At 41.4% G+C, this 15,366-nt stretch overlaps 1 long non-coding RNA gene across 3 annotated transcripts in view; it reads right to left on the reverse strand.

Moving 5' to 3' along the window:
* LOC110350939 (uncharacterized) overlaps window positions 1–15,366 on the reverse strand; it is a 123,500-nt gene that overhangs the window by 62,421 nt on the left and 45,713 nt on the right. For 2 of the 3 annotated variants that reach the window (XR_002397900.2, XR_002397897.2), the window contains exon 2: window positions 4,944–5,133. This is a non-coding gene — a long non-coding RNA (uncharacterized LOC110350939). Of the gene's footprint in view, window positions 1–55; window positions 229–4,943; window positions 5,134–15,366 lie in introns of all 3 variants that reach the window. The other variant, XR_015444464.1, reaches the window with a different exon arrangement.

The raw sequence follows: 15,366 nt of genomic DNA on the forward strand, positions 1-15,366 counted from the left end.
GGCATTTGCTGAGCTCCAGGAGGCTGTTCATGAAACCATTGAACCTCAATACTACCTGGGTTGGATTAGCCCTTTCGGGGATCCGTGGTCAGGGCTTGCTCCATAAAGCAGTGGACCATCTGTGGGTTTATCTTTCATCTCCCACTGTGGTTCTTCCAGGAAATTCCTGTGGTCCAGACCTCAAGCTGATATGTGCATGCTGAGGTCCACAATGACAATCCTTCACTCCTGCGGGGAATTCAACTTTCCACATCTATTACAAAGGCAGAATCTCAGGCTCCACCCCAGAGTTACAAGAACTTGATCTGCATTTTTAACAAGCTTGTGGGGTAACCCATATGCAAGTGAAAATCAGAGAGCCACCTCTCTTAAACCCGGCCAATGCTGGGTGAGGTCGAGGTGTTGGGAAAATGGAGGTTGGCTGAACAGCTCTTCAGTCTGGAGAAGCCAGTTACCAGCAAATAGGGAGTGTGTGTGTGTGTGTGTGTGTGTGTGTGTGTGTGTGAGAGAGAGAAACCCTTTAGGACCTGTGATAGTTAATTGTGACATCAATGTGAATGGATTAAGAAACAACTATCTCATTACTAGAGCACAGTTGTGGGTGAATCCGTGGATGACTGACAGGCCACAAACTGAGAAGGAAAGACCCACCTGGATGTGGGTGGCACCAACCCATAGTTTTGTTGCCTGGATGAAACAAAAAGGGAATGAAGGAAATCTTCCTTTTGCTTCTTTGGAGAGGCTCCAATCTTCACTATTGCCTTTGGATGTTTATCTCCAGTTCCTTCAAGCTTCCAGCACAGACCCCTAGGCTGGTGGTGGCCACTGTGAGCCTGCTTAGTAAATGCTTTATAATATATATACATATATATATACTAAATGTGTTCCTCTAGTGAACTGAAAGTGACACAGGACCTCAGCTCCCCTGAAGGCCATGGGGACCCCCTGGTTCTATGGGCCTTAGTGCATCCTATGGAGAAGTGGAAAAAACAGTCACTGTGTCCCAGTGGCCAGTGTCTTGCTCAGTTAGCCAGCCTTATGTGGTGATAAAAATGCAGATTCTGGAAAGTTCCCAAGGGGCCGCCATGTTTCCCATAACTGGGGGCTTTCCAAGTAGGCACTGGGTAACCGAGGAGGAGCCAGACCAAGACTAGAAGAAGCTAAGGAGCCACAGGCTCACAGGGCTCGGTGTTCTCACCTGCAAAGAGGAAACAAACTATTTGTCTTGCCCACTTGCTGCGGAGACAAAATAAAAGCCCAGCTATGAAGAAGCTGGTGCTGCCATGGCTGCTGGCCTGGGCAGGGTGGAGCAGTGCTACCTTTTTGCCATGAGAAGCTGCTTGTGTAACAAAGGGCTTCCAGAGGTCTTTACAAAATTTTTAAGTGCATCTTAAATAGAGACCTAGGTAATTAAGCTCATTAGCAGAAAATAATTGGCTCAGCTTGCTAGAGGTCAGTGGCTTTGTGCTGCCCACAGAGCATAGGAGGTGACAGAGATGGGGCCAGAATGGAGCAGGGAATAGGCAGACTGTGCATGCCAGGACCTCCTCTCCCTTTCCTGGGCACTGAGGAGGACTGGTGGGATCAGAGAGGTCACACTGGGGACTGGCAATGAGAAAGCAATGGTGGATTAGAAGAGTGTCTGGGAAATCTGTCTGCAGAACTATGAACTTAGGGAAAGGGTTTTTCCAATGGACTCGGGCAGAAACCTCCACTACATCAGCATGTGGTCCCCAAACTCTTGTCTGCAGATCTGAAGACCAAGACTGACCCTGAAAACATTTATGTGTTTTTACATATAAGCTCATTGAGTGACTATTGATGGAGTATCCAGTCTTTGCTACGTATCAACAGAAGATATAAAGAAAAAGAAAATGTATTTCTTCGCTTTGAAGAATGCATTTATTGCATTTGTCCTGCTCATAAAGCCCTTGATAGCTCCTGATCTAGAAGATGATGTATAAACTCCTTCACTTGAATATTCAAAGCGACCTGCAATCTTCCTTTTCTAGTTTCTTCTCTGGCCAATACCAGCCCTGCCATAGCACCCACATAAACTCAGCCCCAACCAACTAAAGCACCGAGCCAACCCATCAGCTTGGTAGGCTTTTTAGTTCTCATTGCCTTCACACATGCTCTTTCGCCTATCTGGAATATCTTTTTCTTTCCTTCTTGCTTGCTTTGGTGACTCCTACTCATCCTTCAAAGCCCATCTCAGAAATTATCCCTTCTGTGTAGCCCTTGATGAATGACATCCTTGAGCAATGACCAGCACTCTTTCCTGGTGCTCCTGAAGCACAGAGCATGTGGTTCTATCATCCAGTTCATTTCACTACTGATTTGCAGCGACCTCCACTGGGTTGTGAGTTCCTTGAAGGTAGGACCGTGACTTTTTCATTTTCAGAGTTGGAACCAGCATGCATGCTTCTGAATCCAGTGCAGGTTTTGGTCAGGGCCATCAAGAAAGTTTCTCATAGAATGAAGCAGGGAGTGCAGGAGTCCTGGTCAGAGGACACCAGATATGGCCCCCGGCACCCTCCACATGCCCCACTGCCAGGACAGCACAGCAGCAGAGTGTGCAGGGGACTAAGAGTGAGAAAAGAGGAGAGATCACATTGGGAAACTTCCATGGTGCAGAATTTCTCCACGTTTCTTATATGGACGTGTTCAAATTTCAAAAAGAAAAAGAAATAAACAATATTTCCCAAACCTACTAGTCCACAAAATCTTACATTTTACCAAGGCATTTTATGGAACTTATCTATCATGTAATAATTTAGAAAAGTCTGGGGGGAAAAAAAGGAAGGAATCTCACTCTTAGCCATTCTGTCTTGCACCAATTTGAGTATCTGTGAAGACTGAAGTGTCTGAGGGGCATCTGGAGACAGTGGCCGCTCTCTCCCTGTACCATCCTGCTTCATAGGAGGAGAGGAAAGGAGCTCACAGGGAGAATGACTTAAATCTCAGCTGTCTTTCCTGGCTTTATTACATTGTCCTTTCTTACAAATGCCATCAGTGAGGAAAACAGATGATGGACTAATCTTCCTGACCTAATTGCATTGCTTGGATGCAGGCTGGTTTTAAACAACTGAAGAAAAACACATACTGGCCAGACTTTACCTCTTAGGGGAAGATATCTTTGTTCTTAAAGCTCTCTGTGAGCTTTCAAACAGCTAGGATCTAAACCACGAGTGTCAACAAGAATTCTCGGGGGACCCAGTTCTTATCTCACTCTGATGGCGTCTCACTTTCCTGGAACACCGAACTAAACACACAGTTAGGACGTGCTGTGCTTTGGACCCATCCCTATAAGCTCTCTGAGATATTCAACCACCTCCCTATGTGGCCGACGTGTGCAGAAACTCCTAGGACCCCACATTTCCCCAGAGGGATAGGAAGGCAGTCTCGCTCACTATGAAGGCAGGATGACACACAAGGGTGTGTGTACTGGCCACGTTATGAGCTCAAATCGGCCTCTGACTTCACCGCACGTGAGAGACAGTGAATTCCTAATAAAAATCGAAACTGAGTTTCTGACACTCAGAACATTCTTAGGTGCTTCTGCAAGCCACCACACGTCCAGCCTTCCCGCTCTTCCAGGGGTCCATGCTTCTGAGCTCCTGGCTACCTGCCCTTTCTTGCCCTGCAGGCCAGTCCTAGCGTCTCTCTCCAGTACTGGCCTTCCCTCTGCTCCTGGCTGTGTGCTGGAGAATTCCTCCTGCTCCGAAGCTTTCTGTGCCTCCTGACATGGAGAAGCACCTCACTGCACCCCCTTGCCCTCTTAGCCCTCCCTTCATGGAAGCTGCAGGCTGTTACCTCCCCCAGCACAGTTTGCCCCACTGCAAGGGGCAGGGGCTGCCTGGCCGAGAGCCTGTGAATGGCCGCACTGTCGGTCTCGTGCACCCCCACCAGCGCACAGCGATATCTCCAGGCTGAATGGTGGAACACAGGAAATACTCTCCAAAGAAATCAAGCCAATCTGCCTAGAAGGGCCTGGAGTTCCCAGGGTGGAAGATGATGCCTGAGAATAGGGCCCTCCTTGTTTTGGCATTGGTCAGAGAATGGATTCAAATTTCTAGGAGACTTCCACAGTTCACAATACACCCTGAAGGGAAGCCCACAATATGTCCTGGGACAGAGAGGGCCAGAAGTGGCAGCGGAAACCCAAAGGAGCCAACTGTAGTAATCAACTGAACCCTTCATTCTTAGTATGAATGAGGAACCAAGGGTCTATAGACAGTGAGGGAAATAAGTAACATAAAAGGGAAGGATAATACAACAGTGCATGAACAAGACTATTTAAATCATTAATTTTTCCTTCTTTCTAGAAATCATCCGAAAACAACAAAGCAAAATTTAAAATTCAACAAACTGCATTCATAGGAGAAAAACAGTAACAACAGTAATAGCTAAGATCTATATAAATACTTACTATGTTCCAAGTACTGTTTTGAGAAATGTGCACACACTAACTCATTCGACCTTACACTACAATGGTAGATACAACCACTATAGCCAATTTTCTGATGAAGGCACAAGAAATTAAGTAATCTGCACATGCCCACAGAGATAACAAATGCAGAGCTCATTCTAAAACTCAGGCAGCGTGATTTTGAAATCCATGGTCTTAATCTCTGTATTCTGTCACCTCCCTGCAAAGGTATAGTCTGTGATTGTCAATCTGGTAAAAGTAGTTTAAAGCAGGCAAGAGGCAGAATTTAGAAAAAGAAATACTATAGGCAGCTAAGTTAGATAAAATTAATATACAGTCAGAGAAGGACCAGACTCTCAGGGAAGTCAGTGAAAAAGAAAAACATCAGAATTGTGGCTGGAGGTGTATCTGAAGAAGGCAAGGCCTCAAGACAAAGTCACAGTGGCAAGACTCGCATACTTCCAGAACAGATAAGCAGAACTTGAGACTACGTAGCAGATCCTTGACTTACGAACTCAATTTGTTCCCAAAGGCTGGTTGTAACTCAAGTTGGTCCACTGAAGGCTCAGGCTCCTCTACATAGTCTTCAAAGTTTCTCTCCTGTACGCAGGCAGATCTCAGTGTCCTTAGAGAGACATCGGCCCAGGACTTCTCCATTAACCCCACACAGGAAAGGATGTTGTAAGGTTCCTTCCAGAACTCTGTAAGGGTTAAATCTGTATCTGAGACCAACTGGAAGCACAAGTGGCTGGCATGCAGGTCATAACTCAAGACTTTGGTGGTAAACCCAAGTTGTTCATATGTCAGGCCAGTTGTAACTCGACAGTCTACTGGATTGTCATTAGTACCACCCAGTGCATTAAATCCAGATGTGCATCAGACACCTGGGTGGGTGACCAGAATATCTGGACCCATCCCTTCTCAAAAATGTCCATTTTAGAAGTCATAGATAAGCTAAGGTTAATGATGTCAGCCATACACCCTTGCTACCTGTTCCACTTCCCTATTGGATCAGTATTAGCTAAGTGGCTATACTTGTAATCTTATTCGTTGATTATAGTTTGACCAATGTTGTACCCACATTGTGACTTTGCTGTATAAATTACCTCTGATAAAAGGCCTCAGTGGCAACCCACTTGGGACCCTCCTGTCTCTCAGGAGCTCTCTCTCTGTAAACCTTTCCTACTCTTAACATCCGTTGTCCTTTGGAATCCATTCTTTGATTTCAGAGGACATGAACTCAGCACATCTGACATCTAGCAGGTTGGGAGTTATAGGTCTCCTATATCAGAAATATAGAACACTATGAGAGGACTCAATAGGTGCGCTTCCCAGACAGCAGTGCTGAACACACACTGTGGAAAATAAAGAAAGCACCTGAAATGCAAAACATAACTAACTTGAAGCAATTAGTAAGGGCTCTAAAGTAAACTGTTCTGGTAGTAGAAGCCCTTCTGTATCTGGTTGATTGAAAGATGAAGAGGAAGTTGGGCTAGAAAAAAAAAAGTCTCCCATCCAAAGCTTGTTTTGGGGGAGAAATCTGTTTTTGTGGCAGCAGAGAAATCCTCAGGTTATGCAAAATAGCTGGTCGTAGTGACCTACGTGCACACACCCCGCTCCACCCACGGAGACATTGTTCTGCCCCAGGAAAATGCAAATTATTAAAAAGATAGTAATTAATTAAACAGGTATTGCCAAGGCATCAAAACAAAGATATCCAAGAATGAGAGCAACAAATCTTGATGAGTAATGGATAAAATGATTACTAAAAAATTATTACTATGAAACATATATAAGCTGTAAATGAACATTTTTGTAGAAATTGAAAATGATTAATGAAGCCACTGACTCTATGAAGCAAGATCATAAAGAAGTGTAAAAACTCAGATAAAATGTGGTAGTGCAATGAAGAAAAATAAAATGAGCTTGCTAAATTCAAGAGAAAATATTAAGTTGGACCATATGAAATATTTTTATGAAATACTTTATATCAAAAAGTGATCAATATTATCTATTTGATATAGTTTATTGCCTTCAATAATACAAAGGAACATACAAAACAAAAGCAAGCCATCATAAAAATAAAAACTAAATTGGAAAGAGCATGAGAAGTTATCAACACTGAAAAATATAATAAAAGACAAAAAGGATAGTAATAACAGAAGTGAACAAAATGACATGAAAATAAAAATCAAAGAAGAAATAAATTTTGAAAAATGATACTTACAGGAGAAATACAGAGGAAGTCAATATTCACATAAATTCAGTTTCTCCCAAAGGAAACCAGAAACAAGGAATAGCACAACTGTTCAAAGATAAAATGTGGCAAAAATATTCCTTTTTTTTTTGAGACAGGATGGTCTTGAACTCACTATGTAGCCTAGGCAGGCATTGAACTCACAGCTATCCTCCTGCCTCAACCTCCCAAGAGCTAGAAGTAAAGATGTGCACCACCACATCCAGCATAAAATGTTCCTAAAATAAAGAAAAATTTGAATCTATGTGTAGAAAGGCATGAGAGAAAATTGTCCAAGAAGTAAAGCTTCAGTCTTCAAAGATTGGGACTACTTTAGTCAGCAAAACAAAATGATCAAGTCACTTTTAAGTGGGATAAAAGCAAAGGTAACTTCATATTTCTTCATACCAATATCCAGTGCCAGAAGATAATGAGGCAAAAATTACACAACATTCAAGAAAAAAAAAAGTACTCAGTTTTATATCCAGCTACAGTGCATATATCTAGTTACAGAGAAGCAGTTTTGAGTAGGCAAAAACTCAAGTAGTGTTATTTCAATAAGCTGTTCTTTAAGAAACTGCACAAAATGAAATTTGACCAAGCAAGTGATAACTCAGGAAATTCTAGTAAAAGGATTGCTGCAAGCATTAAATATATTTACTATATAATCAAGAGGAATTGAAAAGTGAGAATTACAGTAACAAACAAGAATACAAACATTGGTCTGGAAATGCAGAAGTGAAATTAGAAGAGGAGGAAAGAAAAAATGTGAGAAGCAAACTACATAGATTGAAAAAGTAAAATTATACTATTTATTAATAGTTGGGAGTCACAACCAATAATGCAAAGGTAAATACTACAAAAGGTAATATTACTAACTAATAGCAGGTAATGGAGAAAAAAGGATATCAATGAAGAAAGGGAAATATAATAATTTTAACATTGCTCATAGTGAACCAAAATATAGAGGGTCAAAGGTGTTCCCCAAAGTTTTACTCATAAAGATAATCACTATAGTATAATATAAAGTTTCTTAGATATCAGAAGAACAATATAGAAAAAGAAATATTTTAAAATATGCATGAGAAAACAAAATTTTAAATCATATGGTCAAACAAAAATCATATTTAAAACTGTGTGCTTAATTCATCAGAATAAAGAAAAAGTTTTCCGACATGAATGTAGAGTAAAACCTAACTTTGTGCAGAGATATATTTAGCAAATGAAAACAGACAAAAAGTAGATGTTCAGAAAAGATGGAATTTAGGCCCAAAATAATTAAATAGAAACAAAAATGACAGTCTATAATGCTAAATAATGAAATTCACAATACAGAAATAACATATCATTAAGAAAGCAAAATTTCAGGAATTTAAAAGAACATTGCAACAGGGGGACTCTTCCAAGTCATAATAGATCAAGTGAGGAAAAATAGCTAATAATATGAGTAAATGACATAAAGGATCTATCCAGGAAGACTCACCCTTACCTTTTCTCAAAAAGAGAAAAACAACAAAATGGAAGAAAGAAATTAATCAAAGGAATAATAGAAGAAAACTTTACAGTACTAAACATAATAAAGACACAATTAGTGCAAACATGATTCTGTTGGTCAGCTTTCCATTACGGCAAAACAAAATACCTAGGAGAAATCAACGTAAAAGAGGAAAGATTTATTTTGGCTAATATTTTCTGAGGATTCAGTCCATGGTCAGCTGGCTCTGTTGCTTAAAGGGACACGGTAAAACAGAATATCATGGTGGGGAGCATGTGGTAGAACAAAGCTTCTCACCTCATATGGCCAGGAATCAAAAACAGAGGTGATTTTTATAACAGAGCCCCTTCTCCCAAACCTATTAATCTATGAATCCCTCAATGGATGAATCCATTGATGAGGTCAGAGCTCTTATGATCCAATCAGCTCCCAAAGGCCCTTATCTCTGAATATTGCTGCTTTGGAAACCAAGCCTTCAAGTTATGAGATTTGGGAGGACATTCTTAAATCATTCAAACCATAGCAATGATTAATGAAAAGGACACATCAAGACAAATTCTCCTTGGAATATCAGAATACCATAGATCAAAAGTTTTGAAGCTGGTGTGGTGGTGTACACCTACAATCTCAGCCTTCTGGGAGGCTGAGGTAGGAAGGCTGCAAGTTCAAGTCCAGACTGGGAAATTTAGCAATTTAGCAAAACCTTGTCTCAAAATTAACAAAGAATCTAAAAGGGCTAGAGATGCAGCTCAATGCAAAAGCCAAAAATTCAATCCCTAGTACCACAAAAATAAAAACAAAAGATATCAAAGAGAAAAACTAAGCTATCTGCAGAAGACTAAGAATCAACTTTCTTGTGGTCAGCAAGGTTTGAGGTGGCTCTCAATAATCTCTTGTCTTCTGGAATCTGTGCCTTTGTGTAAGTCTGTCCTTTTGAGTGTGGACAGGATGTGCTTCTCCCCAACTGAATATTGCAAAGGTGATAGGGTATCACATATGTGACTACGTTACTTAAGATATTTACGTTTTTTCATGTAAGCAGCCTTTCTCTGCTGACTTCACTCCTGGCATATTTTGATGAAATAAGTGGCCTTTTAGAAAATCCACTTGTCAAGGAGCTGATTATGACCTCTAGCTATGAACCAATAAGAAGCTGAGGACCTGAGTCTCCCAACTCATTAAGAATTCATTTCAGACAGGCATGGTGGCTCATCCTTGGGATCTCAGACTGTTGGGAGACAGGATGATCGTAATTTTGAGTCCAGCCTAGGCAATTTAGGGAAACCCTGTTTCAAAATGAAAAATAAAAAAGGCTTGGGGTGAAGCTCAGTGGTAGAGTATCACCAGATTTGATCCTCAGTACTGTGCATGTGTACAGAGAGAAAGAGATTGGAGGGAGGGAGGGAGAGGGAGAGGGAGGGAGAGGGAGAGGGAGGGAGGGAGGAAGAGAGAGAGAAAGAGAAGAGGAAGAAGAAAAGAAGAAGAAGAAGAAGAAGAAGAAGAAGAAGAAGAAGAAGAAGAAGAAGAAGAAGAAGAAGAAGAAGAAGAAGAAGAAGAAAAGGAAGAGGAAGAGGAAGAGGAAGAGGAAGGAGAAGGAGAAGAAGGAAGAAGAAGAAGAAGAAGAAGAAGAAGAAGAAGAAGAAGAAGAAGAAGAAGAAGAAGAAGAAGAAGAAGAAGAAGAAGAAGAAGAAGAAGGAGAGGAGGAGGAAGAAGAAGAGGTGGCGGCAGAGGAGGAGGAAGAAGAGGAAGGAGAAGGAGAAGAAGAAGAGGAAGAAGAAGAGGAGGAGGAGGAAGAAGAAGACAATGACAAAGAAGTTATTTCTATCAACAACCATGTGAGAGTTTGGAAGCTTACTCAGTTGAGCCTTGGGATGATACAGCAACCTTAGTGAGTACCATGACCATATCCTTGTAGGAGAGTGAGGGACCCTGCTAAGCTGTGCTAGGTCTTCTGACCCACACATAAAAAAGTGAGGGTTTTAATTTGCTGAGTGTGTGGTGAATGGTTATACAGCAAACAGATAATGAATACTTTGATCTCAGACTTCCCTTCAACCTCTACAAGTAAATATTCAATTACATAAAACCAAGTAAAATGATTTGCAGATATTCAAGAATTCAGAAATTTGCCTCCAGTGCACCACTTCTTTAAAATTATGTATGAGAAAGAATACTCAAGTATCATGAAAAAGGGATTTAGAAAGAGGAAAGCAGAGGATCTAAGAAATGACAGGACAACCCAAGTGTTTTAAAAAAGAAATCCAATGTAGACCACTGCACAGCAACTTCAGCAAACCAACTTTCAGAATTATTCAACAAGTGGTGTGATTAAATAACTGGATGAGTTTGGTGATAGGTGGCTAAAGGACTCAACGGCTTATCCAAAATACCCCAGGTGATTAAACCCTGGAAACTTTATTAGGATGGCAGCTCCCTGTCATTATGCTTCTACCACACAAGTATTTTAATAAGACATCTATGTCCTATTCTCAGAGTCTTATCAATATAATACTTTTGCTATGTCATACTGTGGGACGGTGAGCCAGAGGAGTTGTGTACAGATTAATTCACAGCACGCTTGACGAAATATCAGAGTATGTACTATGCATGAGTTTTGTCTCAAGTCTCAAGCATGTCTCAGATTCCCTTGATCTCATCTCTGTCATGGCCCCCTGGTCCTTATTCCCTACTTCCAAGGGAGCATCAGAGCCAATGTATGGACTACATAGTTCCTATCTGGACTTGGGCTACACACACCCACAACCCAGGCTCTACCCACTGCTTTCAAACTCTGAGAACTTCACCCACAGACTGAGATGTTTCCTTTCCAAACAGTTGCAGGAGGAGCCCCAGGATGCAATCAAGAAGGAGGAAAGAAGTAACTCTGCATGGGACCGGCCAAAGGGGACAGGAGACAAGAGATAGGCATTCTCTCCAGTCTTCCCTCTGACAACCCATTGTAAGGCATAGTTATTCCATGTGGCCATTCTGAGGGCTCCCCTGCTGAGCTGCATGTCTCCAGCAGCTTGTCATGGCCCAGTGGCAGGCCAGTAAGTCCCTACCCTGAATTTATTCCCCATTCTTCCCTTCCTCAGGCTCCCTTCTAGGGTTTTTGGAACAATGTGTTGCTTTGGACAATGCCAGGTCTCTTCGGGGAAGGCTAAGAGGAAGATTTTTGGGAAGTTCTTGGAATAGAGTTGTAGAATCTCACCCAGTCTTCCCTCAACTCACTTTGGATCGACAAAGCAAGGAACTCTAGGAGTGGAGTGAGAGGCTCCAACAAGCTTGAATTTGCCATGGAGGTTTTCATTGTTTGTTTCTGGAGGACTGGATTTCCATTTTCTTTGTATTTTCTGTTGTTACTTATTTTCTGGTTATCCTTGTTAAGTAGAGCCTTAATGGGCATCTCATCTTTTTTGGTCTCAGATCCCCATGACTTTATTCCTGCTTCATGACTTATTTCATCCCTGACATCATATGAGGCCAGATTCCTATCTGTGAACAGTAGAACTCACTTCTGGTTTATATCTAGATATCCCCCTAAAGTGACATGCACTCATACGTGATGCTTTTGAGAAGTTACTGGATCACAGGGGCGTGATACTCATCAGTAGATTAATCCACTGACGAGTGTACAGCTAAATGTGATCTTGGGAGCTGGAGCCTGGTTGGAGAAAGTGGGTTACTGTGGAAGTGTGGCCTGGAAGGGTGTATGTTCCACCCCCACTCCTCCCTTGACTTTCTGCTTCCTGTTTGTCATGCCCTGAGCAGCTCCCTTCCACCATACGGTCCTGCCTTGGATCCACCGGTGGGTGGCTGTGACTCAAAAAATAAACCTCTCCTCCTTTAATTTGCATGTGTTGAATACAACTAGGAAAGTGACTAGGTCAGACTATTTCAGTGCTAACTAGGTCAGGAAACCAACCCCAGGTTCCTTCTACTCTCCTAAATTTTTCTTGTATAATTCAGAATGGATACCATTCTGTATAATATCAAAATGGATACCATTCTGTATAATACCAGAATGGATACCTTAGCTAACTTGATAAACAAGGAATTTACTGGAAGGATACTGGAAAACTCTGAAAAGGTAGAACATTTAAAAGTCTATGCTCAGACCAAAGGCAATATCCAAAGGAAGTCAGACCCAGCTGAGAGCTCACAGGCAGCATCACAGACACTTTCTGCGTGTCCTTCCTCTGCATCTGAATTCCCAAAGCCACACTGCTGGACTCTTACAGCTGCCACAAATGGCCAAATCTCTTATTTCCTATCACTCCATCAAGATTCAAACCACCAGGTTGTCCAAATGACTTGGCATCTGCAACATATTCCTGTCTTATTGTTAGGATGCCAAGGAAGAAATGCTTGGGCCATCCAGTCTCCATGGTGGAAGGATGTGACCTCCACCTAGCTTTGGATTATCCTAGAATGCAAAAACTATTTGCATCTGGAACAACCTAAGAAGCAAACATGTGCAGAGAATGAAAATGAAACACTAAAACTAAAAAGTAATCAGAAACGCCAGAAGTTACAGAAGAAAATCATGGTCCATTATGAATTCTAAAATAAATAAATGCTGTTTGCACTTTGGCTGTTGGATGCAAGTTTTGAATAAACTGTAACAAATGGAAAAACAATTATATATCATAATATACATGTAATATACCAAATAAATGATATGACAGATATTTATGGGGGTCAGGGAGGGAAGAAAAGTAAAGAAAACTGGGGAAGTATTTGTTTCTTCAGCTTAGTAAAGGTTTTGTAAAATGAGTTGCCAAGAAATAAAAGTTTAAGCATACTATTAAAATTTATTTATAAAATTAATTAAATAAGAAAAAAAGACATTATTAGAACAAGGGAGTGGAAGAGGCTGAGTTGAACAAAGATAGTTTTAAAATCCTCAAAAAACAAAAAGTAGAAATTCCTTTTGACCTTCTGGGTATCTTCCCTAAATAGTTAGACATCATATTACAGTGATACATGCATACCCATATTCCTGGTGGCATAACTCATAATACCTCACTTAGGGAAGCAGCCTATATGCCCATCAAGAAATGAATGGGTAAAGAAAATGTAGTATATATAACATGGATATTACTCAGCCATAAAAACGATAAATTTGAGTCATTTGTAGGAAAAATGGATGCACCTTGAGTTCATAATGCTAAGTGAAATAAATCGGACATAGAAGGTTAAAAACCATACACTTTCTCTTAAATGAGAAACTCTAAATAAAAATAATTTAAAGAATAAAATAAAAGAAAAGTGATTGAAAATAGGTAGATTTTGCAGAGACAGGAAGGGGATGTGGGGATGGAAGGGAGACAGGAGGGAGGGGAAGGGGAAGAAATGATCAAGATTCAATATGTATATATACCACTAGCCCACAAGGAACATATTCATTATATACTGCAAACATACACCAACAAAAAATTTTAATAAAAAAAATAGTGCCAAAAATTAGGCAATCAAAAACAGAAGCACAAGCACATTAATCACATGTATGGAAGAAACCACCACAACCAACAGATATTGGAACAACCGGGGCTCTGATGCAAGGAAAGATTTTGTCTCGAATTTTATACAGCTCAGCTTTGACCACCACGAGCCCAGCCCCAAACGGTAAGTCCTTGTTAGACTCAGTCCCAACCGCGGGCAAGACCCAAACGAGGTGTCTTACTTCATTCTGTGCTGCTAGAATGCCATCGGCTGAGTAATTTATAAACAATGGCAATGAGTTTCTGACGTTTTTGGAGGCTGGGAAGCCCAAGGTGAAAGGACCGCAGCTAGAAAGGGCATTCTTGCTGTGTCTTCCAATGGCGGAAGGAAGGGCAGGACAGCTATGTGCGCATGTGCGAGCGTGTGGCGGGAGCCTGCGGAAGTCACCCAAAGGCAATGATGCGCTCCACCAAGAATGGTGCGAAAGACAAGTCTCTTGGCCTAATCTCCCCTACAGTTCCTACCTCAACACTTGCACGGGGCTGAAGTCTGCAATACATGCTTTTAGGGAGGACACGTTTAAACAGTAGCACAAAGGAATAAAATACAAGAAACATCACAAGACAGGATCGATTGAGTGATGGAGAAAATAGGGCTTCTAAGTTCCTAAGGGAGGCACACAACCTCCTGATCTGCGCCAGCCCAGGGTGAGGGGACGTTGTCCCTCTCTGAAGGGAGGAGCACTGAGCCGAGTCGGAGGGTCTCGGTTCCATCCTGTTGCATTTCTCAGTCTAGGATTCCAACTGCAACCTCTAAACATTCCCGCCTTGGCTGAGTGTGAGGGTCAGATCAATAGCCTCAAAGTTCTACAAATGACATAGTTTCAGTCTACACTGTAACTAAAAAACTAGTTGGAAAATCAAGAATTTAATCTAGGCAGTTCTTCATTTTCGTGAAGATGAAGGGCTCCCCAAAGTAGCCGCCCGGTGGATACTGACCCAGGTGCCTTAGAAATGTCCGAGAACATGTTAGCAATGCTGGTGTACTTCCCAAGCCTGGTCCCTCTCTGTTCTGATTTGGAAGGTTTCATTTGGAGACTGTTGATCTGCATTTTCAATAACTCCCTCTGTAACTGTGCAGCCAGGTCCTTGAACTCTTGATATAGAACATCATAGCTTTTAAGTACCCTAAAATCAACCATGAAAGGTAAGTGAAGGCAGACTTGAAGACCTTTCTTTATCCTGCACTTAGTTTAACTACAAGTTTCCGTGTGCGTGTGTATGCGTGTGTGTGTGTGTGTGTGTGTGTGTGTGTGTGTGAATTCCCTTTTACTCTTATTTGGGGGGGGATTACATAATAATTATGGAGATAAACAGATATGGAGAGTAGGACTTGCCTCTTGATATCTTCTGCTAAACCATATTAAAACAATCAATATGTTGATTCATCATATCTTAACCGAAGAACTCTGGGTCACACAAAAAGCTGCAACCTTGAGCATCTCTTCAGGCCCTCCCCGTGATGCCTTCCCTCTGGATGGTGGACATGAAGGTCACTTGCTTATTATGAAATCTTATATATCCTGCACCACTATGCATATTTGTACCTATCATTCTATACACTTGCAGTACTGTCGCCTTTTTAACCAGTCATACTAATATTTCTCTTTAAGCCATTTTCTAAAATCAATGAGTATATAATTCTTTTTCTAAAAGAGACAATTTCAGAACCATTTCAGGATATATTGAATGATCTGTG

Source organism: Heterocephalus glaber, unplaced genomic scaffold (assembly GCF_053883595.1).
Source record: "Heterocephalus glaber isolate CG9 unplaced genomic scaffold, H.glaber_assembly_v1.0 deba00001600, whole genome shotgun sequence".
In the NCBI taxonomy this organism is placed as follows: Eukaryota; Metazoa; Chordata; class Mammalia; order Rodentia; family Bathyergidae; genus Heterocephalus; species Heterocephalus glaber.